Source organism: Myotis yumanensis, unplaced genomic scaffold, assembly GCF_028538775.1.
Source record: "Myotis yumanensis isolate MYYU_CA2020_CCGP unplaced genomic scaffold, mMyoYum1.0.hap1 SCAF_10, whole genome shotgun sequence".
Lineage (NCBI taxonomy): Eukaryota > Metazoa > Chordata > Mammalia > Chiroptera > Vespertilionidae > Myotis > Myotis yumanensis.
In genome coordinates, this window is record NW_027223761.1 from 68,615,931 (window position 1) to 68,632,804 (window position 16,874).

Sequence of the window (16,874 nt, forward strand, 5' to 3'; positions counted from 1 at the left end):
CCTATCCCTACAGAAAGCAGATTAGTGACTGCCTGGGGCTAGGGCGGGAGGACAGGGAGGGGGGCACTGGGAAAGGGAGGCGACTGTTAATAGTATGGGTTTAAAGTCCTACAATTGGCTCCTCTCTGAGGGGGCGTGGCTAGGCCCTGGGGGCCATGGCTTGACTCTAGGGTTGACTGACCCAACTTAAAACCCTGCTGAGGCGCCCTGGCCCACGCTGTGGCGGTTGTTACTCCTGGAGGCATGGAGGAGTGCGCTTGCCTCTGTGGCTTGGGCTCTTCGCGGGCATGTCAGTGTCGTCAGGAGTGCCAGCGCCCAGCTGAGAAGGCAGCGCCCCAGGGCAAGCCGGCCCCGGCAGAAAAGCATCTCGAGGCGGATGCAGCAGCGCCTTGCTGTGCGGGGAGTGGAGGAATAGCGAGCCCCAGGCCGCCCCCGCCGCCCCGGCACTGCTCTCTGCAGGACCTGCCGGTGGAGGTGCTGGTGGAGATCTTCGGCTCGCTCCCTGGCACCGATCTGCCCAGCCTGGCCCTGGTCTGCACCAAATTCCACCACATCCTGCACACCAACAGCATCTGGAGACGGCGCTGCCGGGAGGAGTTTGGCCTTCGTGAAAACTTGCAGAACCTGGACATGATGGGTATGTCTTATCGAGAAGTCTATGCGAAGCTCTTCCACCCATACAGAGGCATTTTGGGATTGTGGCAGCTAGATACTGAGGGCTATAAAACACTGCTGAATGTCGTGGTGGATGGCTTACTCATTACTGGTTGGACGTATGGGCCTTGCCTTAACCTCCATGTGGATGGCCCAATGCAATTCAAGCCCTCGTTCAGAATTCGCCTGACGGAGAGGAAATCAGCCACGGTGGAGTGCATGGAAGGCCGCCACAGCAGGCCCCACAGCCGCCACATTCAGATTGGGAAGAACAGGTTCAGCACCCAGTGCAACAAGACAGACCACCTTAAGGATTTACCAGCACCTCCTAGGGAGGACTGGGGGCGGGTGCTGGTGGAGAAGGACAGACTGTGGTATGACTGCTTGACCTACCGCCGCCTCTACCTCCCGCCCGGCCACCCGGACGACCTCATCAGGCCAGGCCTCTTCCAAGGCAAATACCATCGCTTCGGCCTAATGATTGCCATGCTCAGCTTCCATGGGAAGTATGCCAGGGTCACGAAGATCACGGGAGACTTCACCCAGACGTTAGAGATCCACCTCAGGCGCCGCATCCAGCTGGGAGATGGCAAGATCTTCCGCAACTTCAACATGCTCTACCGCGTGGTCCTGGATATTGACGAGGAGGTGATCCGGGAGCAAGAAGATGGGACTGAGGAAAGCGGGGGCCATGGCTGGCAGAGCCCTGCCCAGCCCAGCGTCGGGGAGTCCGGGGCTGCAGCTTCAGAGGAGCAGCCTGTCCCGTTTGTTCTGCCTGTGGGCGTGAGCTCTAGACTCCAGAACTACCCCCGAACCTGCAGGATGTGTTGCTATGGCGTGGACACTGTTACCACATGTGGCTCAGGCTGCCCCTGGCGCTTCCCTGGAGTCTTCATCCTGTTCGATGAGAACCACTTCGGGTTCATCTCTCTGGAGACGAAATACTTCATCCTGTTTGGCAGAGTCCAGAACACCTTCCAGAATGTGGAGGCACCATCCCCGCGGGCCTTCCTGGAGATGCTCAAGAACATTCAGTCCCGACCGGGTAGGAGGAGCAGCTTGCATGCACTTTGAAGATTTGACCTTCTGAACAGGTTACCCACCTTTGTTTGTTTTTTTAATCCTCACCCCCTAGGATATTTTCCCATTGATGTTTAGAGAGAGTGGGGGAGAGAGGGAAAGACAGAAATAATCGATGTGAGAGAAACACATCAGTTGGTTGCCTCCTGCCCAAGCCCGGACCAGGGCCAGGCTGGGTAGGGGCCAGCAATTGAGGTAGAAATAAACCTTAGACCAGTGGTCTCAACCTTTCTAATGCTGCGTCCCTTTAATAGAGTTCCTCATGTTGTGGTGACCCCCAATTTCATTGTTACAAATTGAACATAATTAAAGCATAGTGATAAATCACAAAAGAAATAAAGACATCTTAGTTAATATATATTGTTTATTTATTAACATTAAACTCATGGCCAATAGCAATAGAGCTCATTCCTTAAGGAAGCTTATCTAACTGATACATTATCTCCATAATGCATAGCTAGTGCTTTGGCACTAAGGCTTCGGGCTATTTTAAACAGCAGGGCCACAGGCTCCTGGGATGGCGTCTTCAGAGACAAATGGGGACTGTTCTCATTCCTCACAGGGCTCTGAAGAAAAGAAGCAACATGGGGGAAAGGCAGAAAGCAGCTCCTCAGACTCCAGCAGTAGCGGTGAAGAGGCCAGCAGCTCCAGCTCATCTTCCTGCGGGGGGAGGGGGGTGGTGGTGGCGGAGGTGGTGGCACCTCTGACTCAGACTCCAAGTGAGCTTTGTTCATTCCTAGGTGGCGGGACAGAGAATTTCCCAACAGAAGTCTTTGGCATCTATGTACACTGCAGGGCTCTTCTCCCTGTCCCTGTTTATTGCTTTACTTCTTCCTTCCTTTCCCCTCCTCCTCCTCGATACAGAGTAGGACGGGTTGGCAAGCGGGGAATTGGGACAGAACTCTTAATATCAGGTCCACACACCCGGGAAGAGAGGTTCCTGCTGGGAGAAGAAATATATCTGAGCCTTTATTGGGTCCCCCTACACCAGTGATGGAGAACCTTTTGAGCTCGGCGTGTCAGCATTTTGAAAAACCCTAACTTAACTCTAGTGCCATATCACATGTAGAAAATTTTTGATATTTGCAACCATAGTAAAACAAAGACTTATAGTTTTGATATTTATTTTATATATTTAAATGCCATTTAACAAAGAAAAATCAACCAAAAAAATGGGTTCGCGTGTCACCTCTGACACACATCATAGGTTCGCCATCACTGCCCTACACCATCAGTACCACTCCCTCTAGGAGCCCCAAGCAATGAAGGATCTTGAAACAAGCAGATGATTGGGCAGCTGTGTGGAGCACACTGCACTGGACTGCGTATTTGTGAAGAAATAAGTTTTGCTTTCCTTATTTTCTGTCTGCCAGAGGTGGTCGGGGGCCACCATGAGCCTGTGATTCCTATATTCTCTGTAAGAACTCTACCTCTGGAATCTTATAGTATATCTGGTGTGAGAAAGGAGTTGCCATTCTTTATGTGAGAGTGGGCAGCATCATGTAGCAGGCAATATTTATACATGTATATTTAACTCTGACATCTCTATGAAACTTTCTTACTAATTTTAAATAAAATTGTATTTTCTAAGTTTAGCTGTTTCATTTGAATGAGGGCCTCCATGGAATAAATGTTTTATAATTTGGAGCACTGCTTCTCCAAGTAGTGTCTGCATTTGTTCTTGGAAAAACCTAAATTCCTTCCTTTTGCTCCAGGTTTAAGTGAATCTCCTATTTAGCTTTCAGGGTTGATGGATGTATGAGTGTATGTATGAATGAAGAGATAGATAGATAGATAGATAGATAGATAGATAGAAATATAAAGATACCTGGATAGCCCTGGCTGCTGTCCTCAGTGTTTAGAGCATTGGCCTACACTCCAAAGGGTCTTGAGTTCAATTCCTGATCACGAGCACCTACCTGGGTAGCAGGTTTGATCCCTGCCCCCAGTTGGGGTGTGTTTGGGAGGCAACCAACTAATTTCTCTCTCACTTAGGTTTCTCTCTCTCTTACAAGCAATGGAAAAAATATCCTCAGGTGAGGATTAACAAGAAAAATAAGGTATGTGGATAGATACATACATAGATACATAGAAAGATACTATTCTGTTCTACTGGTCTGTCTGTGAATTACTGTGGCAGGACCACATTGCTTTGATTATTTGGTTTGCAGATATATTTGAAAATCTATTTAAGGTGAAATTAAATTAAATCCTTCCCCCCTGTATATTCCTGGCTATTTCCATATTGTGTTCTCATGAATGTAAGCAAAATAAAATAATTGTGTCATCTTTATATGAAAACCATTAAATTTTCAGCATTTAGATAACTAGATATCTTAGTGAATTATTAAGTGTTTTTCTAGAGAAAGTTCTTTTACAAAGTAAAGGCAGCATTGACATGTTTTATACCTCTAATCCTTTCTCTTTCTAAAAGTGTTGGTTGGAATATTCCGAACAATGTTAAGTAATAGCAGTGATATGTGCTTGTCTTGCTTCAGACTTTCAAACTCATGTTTAAAGGACTTTCAACTATTGAAATTATGCTGATTAATATTACAGTTAAAATAAACTATATAACCTAGTCAGAAAATGCCTATGGGTTTATATTACTGTTTTCATTGCATAATGTGTATTTTTTAACACACAATTTCTATCATCCACTCAGTGTGGACCCAGGAGAAGAGCTGGGTGATGTGTCTGAGCACCTGGAAGGGTGTCCCTTTCCTCTGCTCCACTTGCAGGAGCATCTGAACTGCCTGGTGGTGGCCATGCTGCAGAGGCCCCAGCAGAGAGGGGTGGTATAGATGTCAGCCAGCAGGTGGCAGCGGAGCCTGGCTGCAGCCTGGTTTTCATTCTGTATTCCTGCGTGTGTGTGTGTGTGTGTGTGTGTGTGTGTGTATTTAGTTCATGACTGTTTCATCACACATGTAGGTTTGTGTGTCACCAGCACAGTCAATATAGTGAACATATGGTGCTATGAGGGTCCTCGTGCTTCCCACTCACCCCTGCCCTCAACTCCTGGAAACCGCTAATGTATTCCCCATTTCTATCATTTTGTCATTTCAAGAATGTTGTATCAATGGAATCAGACAGTATATAACCTTCAGGGAATGACTCTTTTCACTCAGCATAATTCTCTGACAATCCACCCAAGTTGCTGTGGGTATGAGCAGTGGATTCTTTTTATGGCTGAGTGGTGTTCCATGGTATGGGTGCCCCACAGTGTGCTTATGTCTCTTCCTGTTGATGGAAAGGGGTTTGTTTCCAGGTTTTTTGGCTCTTACAAATAAAGGTGCAATGAACATTCCTTTAGAGGTATTTATGTGAGCATAAATTGTCATTTCTTTGGGATAAATGCTCAAGAGTGTACTTGCTGGGTCCTCTGGTTAGTTTTATTTTATTTTATTTTATTTTATATTTTATTGATTTTTTACAGAGAGGAAGGGAGAGAGATAGGTAGTTAGAAACATCGATGGAGGAGAAACATCGACCAGCTGCCTCCTGCACATCTCCCACGGGGGATGTGCCCGCAACCCAGGTACATGCCCTTGACCGGAACCGAACCCGGGACCCTTCAGTCCGCAGGCCGACGCTCTATCCACTGAGCCAAACCGGTTTTGGCTCTCTGGTTAGTTTTATAAGAAACTTATGAGTGCTTATCTTTATAAGAAACTGCCAAACTATTGCAGTCGCTGTACCATTTTATATTCCCACCACAATGTACTGTGACCCACACCTGCATCCTCACCAGGGTTTGGTGTTGTCACTACACTTATCAACTCAGACTCGTGTGTAAATGGCATTTCATTGTGGTTTTAATGTGAATTTCCCAAAGGTTAGTGACATTGAACATCTTTGCACATTTACTTGTAATCTGTGTATCTTCAGTAAAATGTCAGCTACTGTCTCTATTTTCTAATACAGTTTTTTTTTATAGTTGAGTTTGAGAGTTCTTTATACATATTAATTCTTTGTAGAATTTGTGTTTTGCAAATCTTTTCTCCAGATTGTACCTTGTCCTTCAATCTTCTAAACAGGGTCTTTTGCAGAACAAATTTAGATAATTTTGATAAGGTTCAATTCCTCATCTTTTCATCTATGGATTGTGTTTTAGCATCAAATCTAAGAATGTTTTGCCCTATGTAATCTGGAGACTTTTCCTCAGTAGTTGATGTGTAGCTAATCGTTGACCAACATGAGTTTGAAGTGTGTAGGTCCAGTTATACATGGATTTTTTTTCAATAAATCCTAGATCCTGAAGATTTTCTCCTATATTTTTTCCTAAAATGTTTATAGTTTTACTTTCTCCATTCAAGTCTGTGATCCATTTGAGTTCATTTTTGTATACGATGTGTTATTTAGGTCCAGGTTCGAGGTTCACTTTTTGCCTATGGAAGTCCAGTTGCTCCCGCACCATTTGTTGAAAAGACTCTCCTTCTGCCAGTGAATCGCTTGTGCATCCTTGTCAAAAATCACTGGGGCCTGTGAGGGTGGGTCTACTTCTGGATTCTCTATTCTGTTCCATTGATATATATTACACTGTAATTAGTAAGCTTCTGCTACGACCACATTGAAATTTTAAATGTTTTCTAGTTAAATTTATAAAAGAGAATGGAAACAGACACTTACTATGTTTATAGTTATTATTTTTAAATAATTTTAAGTTCACAAGAAGTTGCAAAAACAATAGAGAGATCCTGTGTCTCCATAACCAGACCTTCTCCAGTGGAAGAGTACGACCAGTGCATTATGAAACCAGGACTAACTAGATTACAGACTTCATTACACTTTTCACCAGTTTTTGCATCTACTCATGTGAGATCATTTCATCAATGAGACATCAATTTTAATAATGTACAGTATTTAACCCAATATATCCAAATACATAACCATTTCAGCATATATCAATATAAAAATTATTAATGAGATATTTTATATTTTTTATTTGTACTAAATTTCCCAAACCTGGTGGTATTTTGCACTTCAGTTCTGTGTACGATTCTGCTAATATTTATTAAATATTTGTCTGTAAAATTTGAATCACTTATAAACTCACTTATATAAATTACTTCAGAAGTTATTGTATATCCCTGCCATCAGTGGAAAATCAATATGACTTGTCATAAATAAGACAAAACTATACAAATAATAGAATATGGAAACATGATTAACTCCATTCTATCTAAGTGTGGTATTCTCTCTAAGGCCATCTTTCTCTGTTAAAACGGGAGATTAGAAAGTGCAAAAAGTGTGCATATCATGTCCCTTTTTGTGTCCCTTTTTGTGTCCCTTTTTGTGTCCCTTTTTGTGTTAAAAGAAGAAATATTAATATATACAGAGGTGGGAGAGAGAAGGATGCTACCTATCCACGAATGTAACTTTTTGATAGTTTTGACTCTGGAATGAGGTAATTTTTTTACATACTTCAAAGCAATTTATTTAAAAAGAAATAAAAAATAAACAGAAACATTTGAAACTAACAGTAAGTGAAGTTGGTGACATAGCCACACAGAGAAAAACAATATTTCAAATGACATAATCTTATATGGTCTGTCCTTGATGGGTTGTGGCCAAGGGCACAAAGACCACAAATAATCTTTTGAGATGTAATCAGGAGACTTTTCCTCAGTAGTTGATGTGTAGTTAATCTTTGACCAACATGAGTTTGAAGTGTGTAGGTCTAGTTATACATGGATTTTTTCAATAAATATGTACAGTATTGCAAGTGTATTTATTTTATGATTTTCTCAGTAACATTTATCTCCTCTAGCTTACCTTATTTTAAGAATACAGTATATAATGCACAAAATAATTTAATCATCTGTTTATGTTATCAGTAAGGCTTCTGGTCAACAATAGGCTACTCCTAGTAAAGCTTCGGGGGAATCAAAGTTATACTTGTATTTTTGACGCCTCACCATGTTCTTCAAGGGTCAGCTGTACATATAACTACTTTTGAAAATTGATCCATAATAGTCAGCCACTCAGAAAAATATGCTTTGTTTGCCCATGCTCTGGTGGACACCTGCCCAGGAACTCAAAGTGTTTTGGGGAAGCAGAGGCCCCCTCTCTGCATGCCCTGGGGACACCAGCCCAGAACGCAGAGGGTTTGTGGAATGCAGGGCTCCACTCTGCACTTGCAGGGGTCCACCCCTTCCCAGGTTCTCCAAGGGTCATGGAAAGCAGAGCTGGGCTCTGCGCATGCGCCGCTCTCCTGACAGAGGCCCAGCGACAGCAAAGATTTCAAAAACCAAAGCGCTTCCACTGGCACCTGCTCTGTAGAGAGCAGCCAGAGGCGGATACTGGAAAACTGCCACCTGTGTGTGGACAGCTGGGTCCTGCTCCCCTGACAGATCCCTTCCCCTTTTCAGCGCTGCACAGTCGCTTCCCCTGGGCCTGCAGGGCCGCCAGGGAAGCATGGGCCTCTGCCTGTCACTGTGCTCATGGCCGTCAAGCCCACACCCCCACCAGCAGCCGATCAGAACCACAGGAGAGACCTGGAGGACTTGCACCTTTGCTGGCCCTGGGTCCTCCCTGTCCCGTGCGCGTGCCCCTCCCCCAGAATTGTAGTGCGTGCTCCTTCCTCGAGCCCCTGTCACATGTTCCAAGTGTTCCCCAGCAACAGGCTTAACTGTTAACTCTTGGCTTTAGACAGTTTTGGCTGCTGAAGCTGCTCACTGACTCCGTGTTAGAGGCCAGAACTGTCCCAAGCGCCCAATGGGCGGTTTCCTGGCCAGGCTCTGGCGCCGCCCCCCGCCCAGGGCGCCTGGGCCTGCCCTCCCAGTGCCCTTAGCTGTGCCCAGGCCAGCTGTGCATATGCCTCCCTGGCTCTGGGGCCCTGATGGCTCTGGGGAGGCGAGGTCTGCCTTTAGGGCCATGGGGGTTCAGCAAGGGGTCCCCTCCCTGGTACCCAGGCCTGGGCCTCTGCGGACAATCGTCATCTCTCAGGTGCCAGCAGGCGCCAGCCGCAGGAAACCCCAGGCCTTCGCGATGAGCTCCTGCACCACTAGAAATGCCATCACCAGCTCCTACAGCTCCACCGGAGGTTTCCCTCCGGTGCAGAGCAGGAGGGTGTCCACCTGCGCATGCAGACAGCGCTGTTCTGCTTTCCACAAGCCCACTTGCCCCGCCAGGCGGCGCCCGGGGTCCTTAAAGGCAGGGAGCCAGCAGGGCCCGCAGGCTCCCTCCTCAGCTCCCCTGTTTCCCCAGCTGGAGAGGCAGCAGGGAAAGGACCAAGATGTCACCAGCGGGCAGAAAGGATCCCCGAGGAACTGCTCACCGGCCCGTGACAGTTCCAGGCCCCCCCTACGCAAGGTGGCTCTGCTGCCAAACAGGCGGGAGGAGCCTCTGAGGCTGCCATCACCTCCTCACCTGAACTTCCGGGTCACAGCCAAGGACCTGGAGGCGGAGAAGAAAGCTTTGCTCCAGAGCATCCAAGCAGCTCTGTGGGGTGAGACTGAGGCCATCTCAGGCTGCTGTGCTCCAGAGCCTGGGTGTCCTTCCCTCCTCCCTGCTGCCAGCACTGCGCCTGTCACCATTGCCAGTCCCCCTCCCTCCACCAGCCTGCCAGTGCCTTCTGCAGGCAGTGCCTGCCACTCAACCAGCACATCCACAGGCTTGGCGCCGCAGCCTGCCTCTGACACAGAGGTCACCACCATGGACACCACCCCACCTATCTGTGCTCAGGTGTCCAGGGCGCCCCCTGGCTCTACTGTTGGAAATCAGGCAGCTCTAGCCCCAACCCAGGCCCCAACCTCTGCTCCAGTCCAGTCAGCCTTGGGCAACACCCCCCAGTCCCCTTTTGGGGCCTCAGTATCCACAATTTTCACCTTGAGTACCCATGCCAGCACCAGGCCAGCCTTTGCTTCCACTCCAGGTGTAGGCCCCTCTGGCTCAGCCACTGTCAGCTCTGGGGGAAGTTTGGGCAGGAACACCCAAAAGCGAAAGCGCTCTCACAGGAATGCTGCCATAGTGACCAGCACCAAGGGCCCGAGCACCCCCTCTGGCCCAGCCACTCTCAGCTCTGGGGGGGCTTTGGGCAGGAACACCCGAAAGCGCTGTCGCCCAGATGCTGCCATGATGACCCACACCGAGGGCCCCAGCACTAAGAAACCCAGGAAGTCCTGTCCTCAGAGATACACCCAAGCAGGGCCATCTTTCCTCCAGCTCAGGGCACAGCACCAGTTCCAGCTGGGCTGCCTCTAGTGGGGCGTCCTTCGGCCCCCACCCCAGCAGCACCACCCTCTGTTGTGGGCACAGCAAGGAACAGCCTTGCTGTTTGGGGCCATCTGTGGCTTGGCCCCAAAATGGTTGGGCCATCAAGGGAGATCTTACTGAAGCACTAAGCCCTTTGTTTGAGCCCCACAGCAGGGCCTTTGGGCTGAGAGGTGTCTTGGAGACAATTCTGAAACCTGAGAGGGTCAAGGAACAGGCTTTGTTCACTGGCCAGAGAGTGGAGAAGAGGGTGTTGGAACTCTGATATCCTGTTGTATATTCAAGAGGAGGCTAGAAATGAAGCCGTGGTCCAGGCAAATTAGAAAGAGGACACTTCCTGATCTTTCTGGGGAGGGGGTGGCAGTTTTCCCCCGAATCAGGGATGCACATCTTTTCTTTCCATTCATGGATCCCTTCGGTCATTGTCATGCTGACTGTCAATGGTCCTGGAGCCGCTGGGTGTGTCATGGAGCACAGAGATTGGATTACAATGAGGGGTGAGATCCTTTGGGGGTGAGCTCCCTGCCATCTGGGCTGAAACAGGTTGAAGCTGGTCTTTATGGCTCACCCACCACAGGCTACTTCCTGCCTGAGAGACAAACAGCTCTGCTGTGCAGGGTGCCTTGCAGCTGCTGAGAAACACAGTGCTGTGACCAGTACTGAGCCCTCGGGCGGCATCAATGCTCAAGGTCAGACAACACTGGCTCTGGCCCTGCAGTTTGGGGTTTGAGCAGCACCTGTGGGCTTTGGAGCTGAGCCCCTACCCCAGATGTTTGCTGCACAGTTGGAGACCTCAGCAAAACAGTGGAAACAAGTGGGTTGCCCTGCACCAGCCACTATGAGAGAAGCTGAAGTCTGCATGCCTGCAGCCCCCACACCAGAACACCCCAAAGGTGAGCAGAGGCCCTGCACTAAGAACGCCCACATGCTTAGAGGCACTATTGCCCCCTCACCCATGTCTCACCTTCAAGGCTGCACCCAAGCAGAGCTCCCTTATGTCCATTCAAGGGCCCAGCACCACTGCCAGGAAGGGCTGCCTTTAGTGGGGTGTTTGTCCTGGATCCACCCCCAGCCGCTCCACCACTGTGGTGGGCACAGTGAGAAGAGCCTTGCCATTAGGGCCCCCTCATCGACTGTCCAGGACTTGGTTGGACAGAAAACCATCCCCCATCAACTGGGTCCTTTTCCTCCCTTTTGGCTTCCACTCCCCTCAAGTCTAACAGGCAAATCCTGTCTTAAAACTCAGCCTCCTCCAGAAGCAACCTGTGACCACCTTCTTCCCAGTAGGGACCGTGTTTGGTCCTCCTACACTGGCAGTAGAACTCTAGCCCTGACCTCTGCCACCTGGAAGCAAACTGGGTGCCCATTGATACAACAGCCCATTCCTAGCCCTGCCCTGCAGTTTTCCCCAAAGATGGGTGGGATGAGGCTGTTGTCCAATCCCTGTGTTCAGAGGCCTCAAGACAATAGGCAAGAGGCTCTTGAGGAAAATTGAGAGATGCCCGTGCCAGGGTGCTTCCCTTCGTTATTCCTGTGATGCTGTCACAAATGTGTGATTCTGGGCACCCCTGAGACTCCCAGATGCCTGTGTGAGTGAAACTCTAACTGAGTGGGGTGCTGGGGAGTATGGGCCGGACAGGGCCTGCTGACCATTGTGTCCCTGCAGCGGCTGTGGAGGCTGCATCCTGCATGGATTTGGCTGGCTTCCTGCTCGGAAATAAGATCATGGCTCTTCATGAAGGTGGGCAAGAGCTTCCCCCCTGTTGTGGGTCCAAGCCTGAAGGTCCAGGACCTGGAGAAGCTGATCTGAGTTCAGACCAGGGGGTACAGGCTGGGGTAATCCTCCAGACAATCCCAGCTCCTCGCTGTGCTCTGTGAGAGCACGTGCCTCCCCGCAATCTCTCTCTGCTCTCCTTCCTGCTTCTCATACCCGCAGCCTCTTTTCCACCCCAGGGCCTCTGCACATCCTACCCCTGGTTCTATCCCTCATCTTCCATGTCTGGTTCCTTGTCATATTCAGGTCTTCCACTGGCCAGTTGTAAATTCCAACCCTCACCCGATTTATCTTTCATATCACCTTGTTTATTCACTTCACAACTGTTATCACCACCTGTAATTACTCATGTATTGGTTATTTTAATATTTACTGACTTTTGTCTGTCTCCCCTTTTTGACTGAACTCCATGAGGACAGGCAAGGACATCTGGGTTATTCCCCTTTATGGACCCAGGGTCTGGAAGAGCCCAGCATCAGGTAAATGCCCGCAAAACAAGTGTTGAGTGAGTCAGTGCCTTCTGTGAGCCAAGCCCTCTTCTAAATGCAGCAAGACCAACATTTCATAGACCCCATATGGGCACCCAGTTACAACTCACATAGAGGCAACGACTAACGGGGAGAAGTGGCTTCACAAGCTGCTCTTGGTGGCTGAGTGTGTGTGTTGGGGGGAGCTTCATGGCCTGAGTGTTTGTACAGAAGAACCTCCTGCCAGCGTCACCCCTAGAGTTCTGACTGCACAGCCATACCCCCAACCCGGAGGCTGGTCAGGAATGGAAAAAGGTTGCAACTCCAGTTGGTGCAGCTGCTGCCAGGAGGACCATGTTGAGAAAGATTCTGCAGCTGTGATTGGCTTTCTTGGGAAAGAGTGCATGGATTGATTAGCCATGTCTGCACCAGGCAAGGGAAGGGAGAGAGACATGCCTGCCATGGGTTTGCCATCTCTGCCATGGGTGATGATTCCCCTTTCCTGGAGGAAAAAAGGCCTTTCCTTGACCTTCTCCACTGTCTGCCGAGGCTGCTGGCCAGAACATGATGGGCAGGGCTCTGGATTTGGCATTTGGTATCTGAATCCTCAGCCACGTGATCTTCACACCCCTCTGCTCAATTTCCAGGTATTGCTGATAACTTCTAAAAGGGATGCGTTTCCATAGGCCTTCCATAATCCTGGGAGTGCCTTGTTAATGGAGAATTTAGAGATGCCCACGCCAGGTGATAAATGAGAGCCATTCATTCATTCATGCAACCCCTCATTTATGAACCTATATACTGAGCCCTCCTTTATGCTGGGCACTGTGTCAGCCCTGGAGATACGGACATGAAGAGGAACCATTCTTGCCCTGTGCTGGACTCTCAGGGAGTATTATATTGTTAAATAATCATTTAATTGCTTAGTCCATGTCTCTAAGGTCACAGTGTGGAGGGGAAGTTAGAAATGTGAACAGGATGTTATACTGCAGAGTCTGAGGGGGCACAGAGGAGGGGCCTCTCCACCACCTCTGGCTGGTCTGAGAGGCCTTCCTGCAGGAGGGGGTGTGCTTGCTGAGACCTAAAATGTTAAAAGGGGTGAGCCTTGGAATGGGGTGGGAGGAAAACAGGAATGAGCAGCAGCTCAGGGAAAGTCCTGAGATGAGAGATCAGTGGCCACAGGGATCTGCAGATTTCTCTGTGACTAGATCATGGGTCAGAAAGATCAGTGATAAGGGGATGGATGGAGTTGTGATCAGGTGGTCATGAATGCCTTGCGTGTCATGTTAAGCTTGCTTCTCAAAGTTAGTCAGGATTCTATAACCAAGACTCTTCTTGGACAGTACCTCTTTCCAACAGAGATAGATACATAGATCGATAGATAGATAGATACATAGATAGATAAATAGATAGATAGATAGATAGATAGATAGATAGATAGATATGGAGAGAGAGGGTGATAGAATAATATTGGTATGAGATGAGATTCTGGCTTACCCATGAACAATATATAAAATTGTGCTTTACCACATCTTCCTGCTCACTGGTAATACTGTGTGTTTTCTGTTTTAACTCTTATGCATTTTCCAGGATCAATAAAGTTGGTTTTGGTTGGTATTTCTTTTTCCTAGGGAAGCTGAACTTCCAATTTGCATATTGGTCCCATTAGATTTCCCTTTTTGTGACTATCTATTCTACTTCTTTACTGGTCTCAAAGGCAAAACCGGATCCAGGCCTCCAACAGATTGTGGGCTACCATTCAGTCTGTCTGGTTCTAAATCCTATAACTTCCACCTGCTAACTTAGGCGCCTTACAGTACTGGGCTTCTTGTCCCAGACTCAAGGAGGGTTCAGGAATCTGGAGAAGGCTGTGCATAAATTTTGAATAAGAGTCCAGAGACAAAATATAATTTTGAAAGGCATTTGGGGGTCAGAGGAGCTTAGCTTAAGGATCTAAGATCCAAGATCTAAATTCTCAGGTCTGCTTGTCCCAGGACCCCATGCTTTTTATTAACATAGTTTGTCCTGAGGCCAGGCAGAGATATACACTTCAAAGGGTCAGGGTTTCAGTACAGAGGCCATTGTTAGAATGGGGGAATTAGCCTAGGGCTGTTCAGGTGTTTGGCCAGTAGGAGGCAATACCATTTAGATTAAGATGCCTTTTAGCTGTCTGGCAGCCAAGCAATAATCCCTTTTCAGGTTTGGGGAAATGCCCTCAGTCATTCCCAGATGCAGCCCTGCTGTCATGCAGGAATTGGTCTGGCATTACATCTGTTGTCTCCTTTCAGCAATTCTCTGAGATATATTATTATCCTCTGTTTACACATGGGGCAGCTGAGGCTTACAGAGGTAGCCAGGTGAAAGAGGGTCTTGAAACCAGTCTGTCTGTTTTTAACACCAGGCCACTGGGGACTGTGTGCCCTCTGCTGGTCACCATCCCAACTTGCAGGTGTTTCCTCTTGCTAAGGAAGCTCTCCTGTTGGATCCTGGGGATCACCTCAGGCTTGTGTCTTTGTAAAGTAAGTGGTCTGGTGTTGTGAGCTTCATCTGAAATTCTTTTGTTCTTGGCTCATGGGGCACCTTTTCTCTCACATCCCTCCATTCGCCACCATTCAAAAGCACCTGTTCTTTGTCTCTTGCACCCAAGGTCTTGTGTGGGCCTCTCCTTGGCAGGGCTCTGGGCATCCTGCTGGCTGGAGGGGAAGGGCAGTGAAATGGGTGGCCCATCTGGTGGTAGCTGGGAGGGTGGACCCTCCAGGGCTAAGGATTGCCAGCCCCCATCTGCTCTGCAGTGAGCCCTGTGAACAGAAATACACCACGATGGAGAAAGAGGATCCCTTCTGGACTGATCTCTCTGCTGATGAGCTCATCCAGAGGCACAGCACCCCAAGTTTGCACCTGCCCAGGACTCACTCCCCAAGGATTCAGCCCTCTGTGTGCCGGGAGTGGGCAGTGGGAGCTGTGGGGGAGTTTGACTTTGTTCCTGCCTTGAAGTTGGGGAATGGAATGGAGTGGGGCCTTGAAGGTGACACCAGGGACCATCTTCTACCTGTCCTCACACTGTCAGTTCCAGAAGAGGCATTGCAGTGGCAGCATGGGTGTCCACCCATCCCTCTCTGCCCACCACTATGTGGAGTCCCTGCACCTGCCATTCTGAGATACCCTGCTGTGTGGTAAGTAAGACATTCTCGTTCAGCTCATAAGAGTTCATCTTTGGCCCAGATCTTTCATTGGGGGTCTGGCTCCATCTCATAGAGAAGTGGTCTTTGAATCCATGCTCCTCCATCCATCCATCCATCCATCCATCCACCCACCTACTCACTCATCTATTCATTCATCTGCCATATTTCCACATTCAATTCATTCATCTATATGCCAGTATTTCCTTCCATCCACTCCTTCATCCACATGTCCATGTTTCCTTCCATGGAATTCATCTGTCCATATCTGCAGTCAGCCAGCCAGTTACTTGTCTTCCTGTTTCTATATCTACCTGTTCCTGCATTTCCCACCATTCCTTCATCCACATTTCTGTATTTATATCCATTCATCCATCCTTCCATCCATCTCTTCTTTTATTGTCCAGTACATCTCTCCACATACCTATTAAGCCAGCCATCTATCCTTTCATTAAAGCCCGAGGCCCCTGGTGTTCGTTGAACTTAAGCCCAGGATTGTGTGAGATGGAAATTTTGATGATCAAGTTTTGGGAGAGACTTTTACCAAATGATTTCCAAGCAGCCTCCCCCTTCCCAGCTCAAATCATGAGGGCTCCATGTGTCAGCTCCACCTTTTTCTCTGTGAACAAACATGTTGTGGGCACCTAAATATTTACTTCCAATGGAATCTGCATTTTCAAGGTCATTGTCAATGCTGGGACATTCACAGCCCTGGGTTCTGAACGCCCATCTCTCCTTCTTACCTGTTACTTGCACTTGGGGCTCAGAGAAGAGAAAGAGCCAGGGGTCAGCAATGTGGGTGTTTGCATGTGAAAAAGAGGTGCCCAGACTTTCCTTCATCTCCTTGGGGTGAATGAAGTGAAGGAGTATGGTCCTTCCATGAAGCGGTTCAGGACCTCTTCTCTCTTTTCCCAACGCTCCCTCTCACACAACCAGGAGAGTAACTTGCCTTCTAGGTTTCCTAATGTTTGAAAGAACATAATCACCAAAGAGGTGGCTATTTGGGTTCTGGAGTCAGGCTCAAATCTCAGCCCTGTCATGTGGAGCAGCTGCAACTCTCATACACTGTTGATGGGAAAACTGCTTTCTTATTACATACCACTGACAAATAACACAGCAGTTCCACCCTACAAAGCTGTTAAAAAATATAAAACAAAAACCAGAAAACATTGCTCTTGCTCCTTAATCTGTGTTGAGTGACTTTGGGAAATGAAGTTGAGCTTCATGTTGTTCATCTCTTAAGTGGGATGTGGCAGTGGAACCTTTGAAAAGGCACGTGGGGGGAGTCAGTGGGAACATGCCTGCAAAGCCCTTAGCAGGAAGCCTGGCACCTGGAAATGCCTGTCTGACATGGGGACTATTGGTGTTGATTTACACGGATCCATAGGGACTGTGGCTGCAGCGCTTTTTCTTGCTGGTGCTTGTGGTAGTTATTAAGTTGCTTTGTTTACAAGCTTCCCAGGGCCTAGCATTCATCACTCCCTCTGAACATGAACACTGCCTGAG

At 48.3% G+C, this 16,874-nt stretch overlaps 1 pseudogene; it reads left to right on the plus strand.

Moving 5' to 3' along the window:
- The first annotated feature begins 243 nt into the window (after positions 1 to 243).
- Positions 244 to 1,728, plus strand: LOC139018278 (F-box only protein 31 pseudogene; annotated as a pseudogene).
- The last annotated feature ends 15,146 nt before the right edge of the window (positions 1,729 to 16,874 follow it).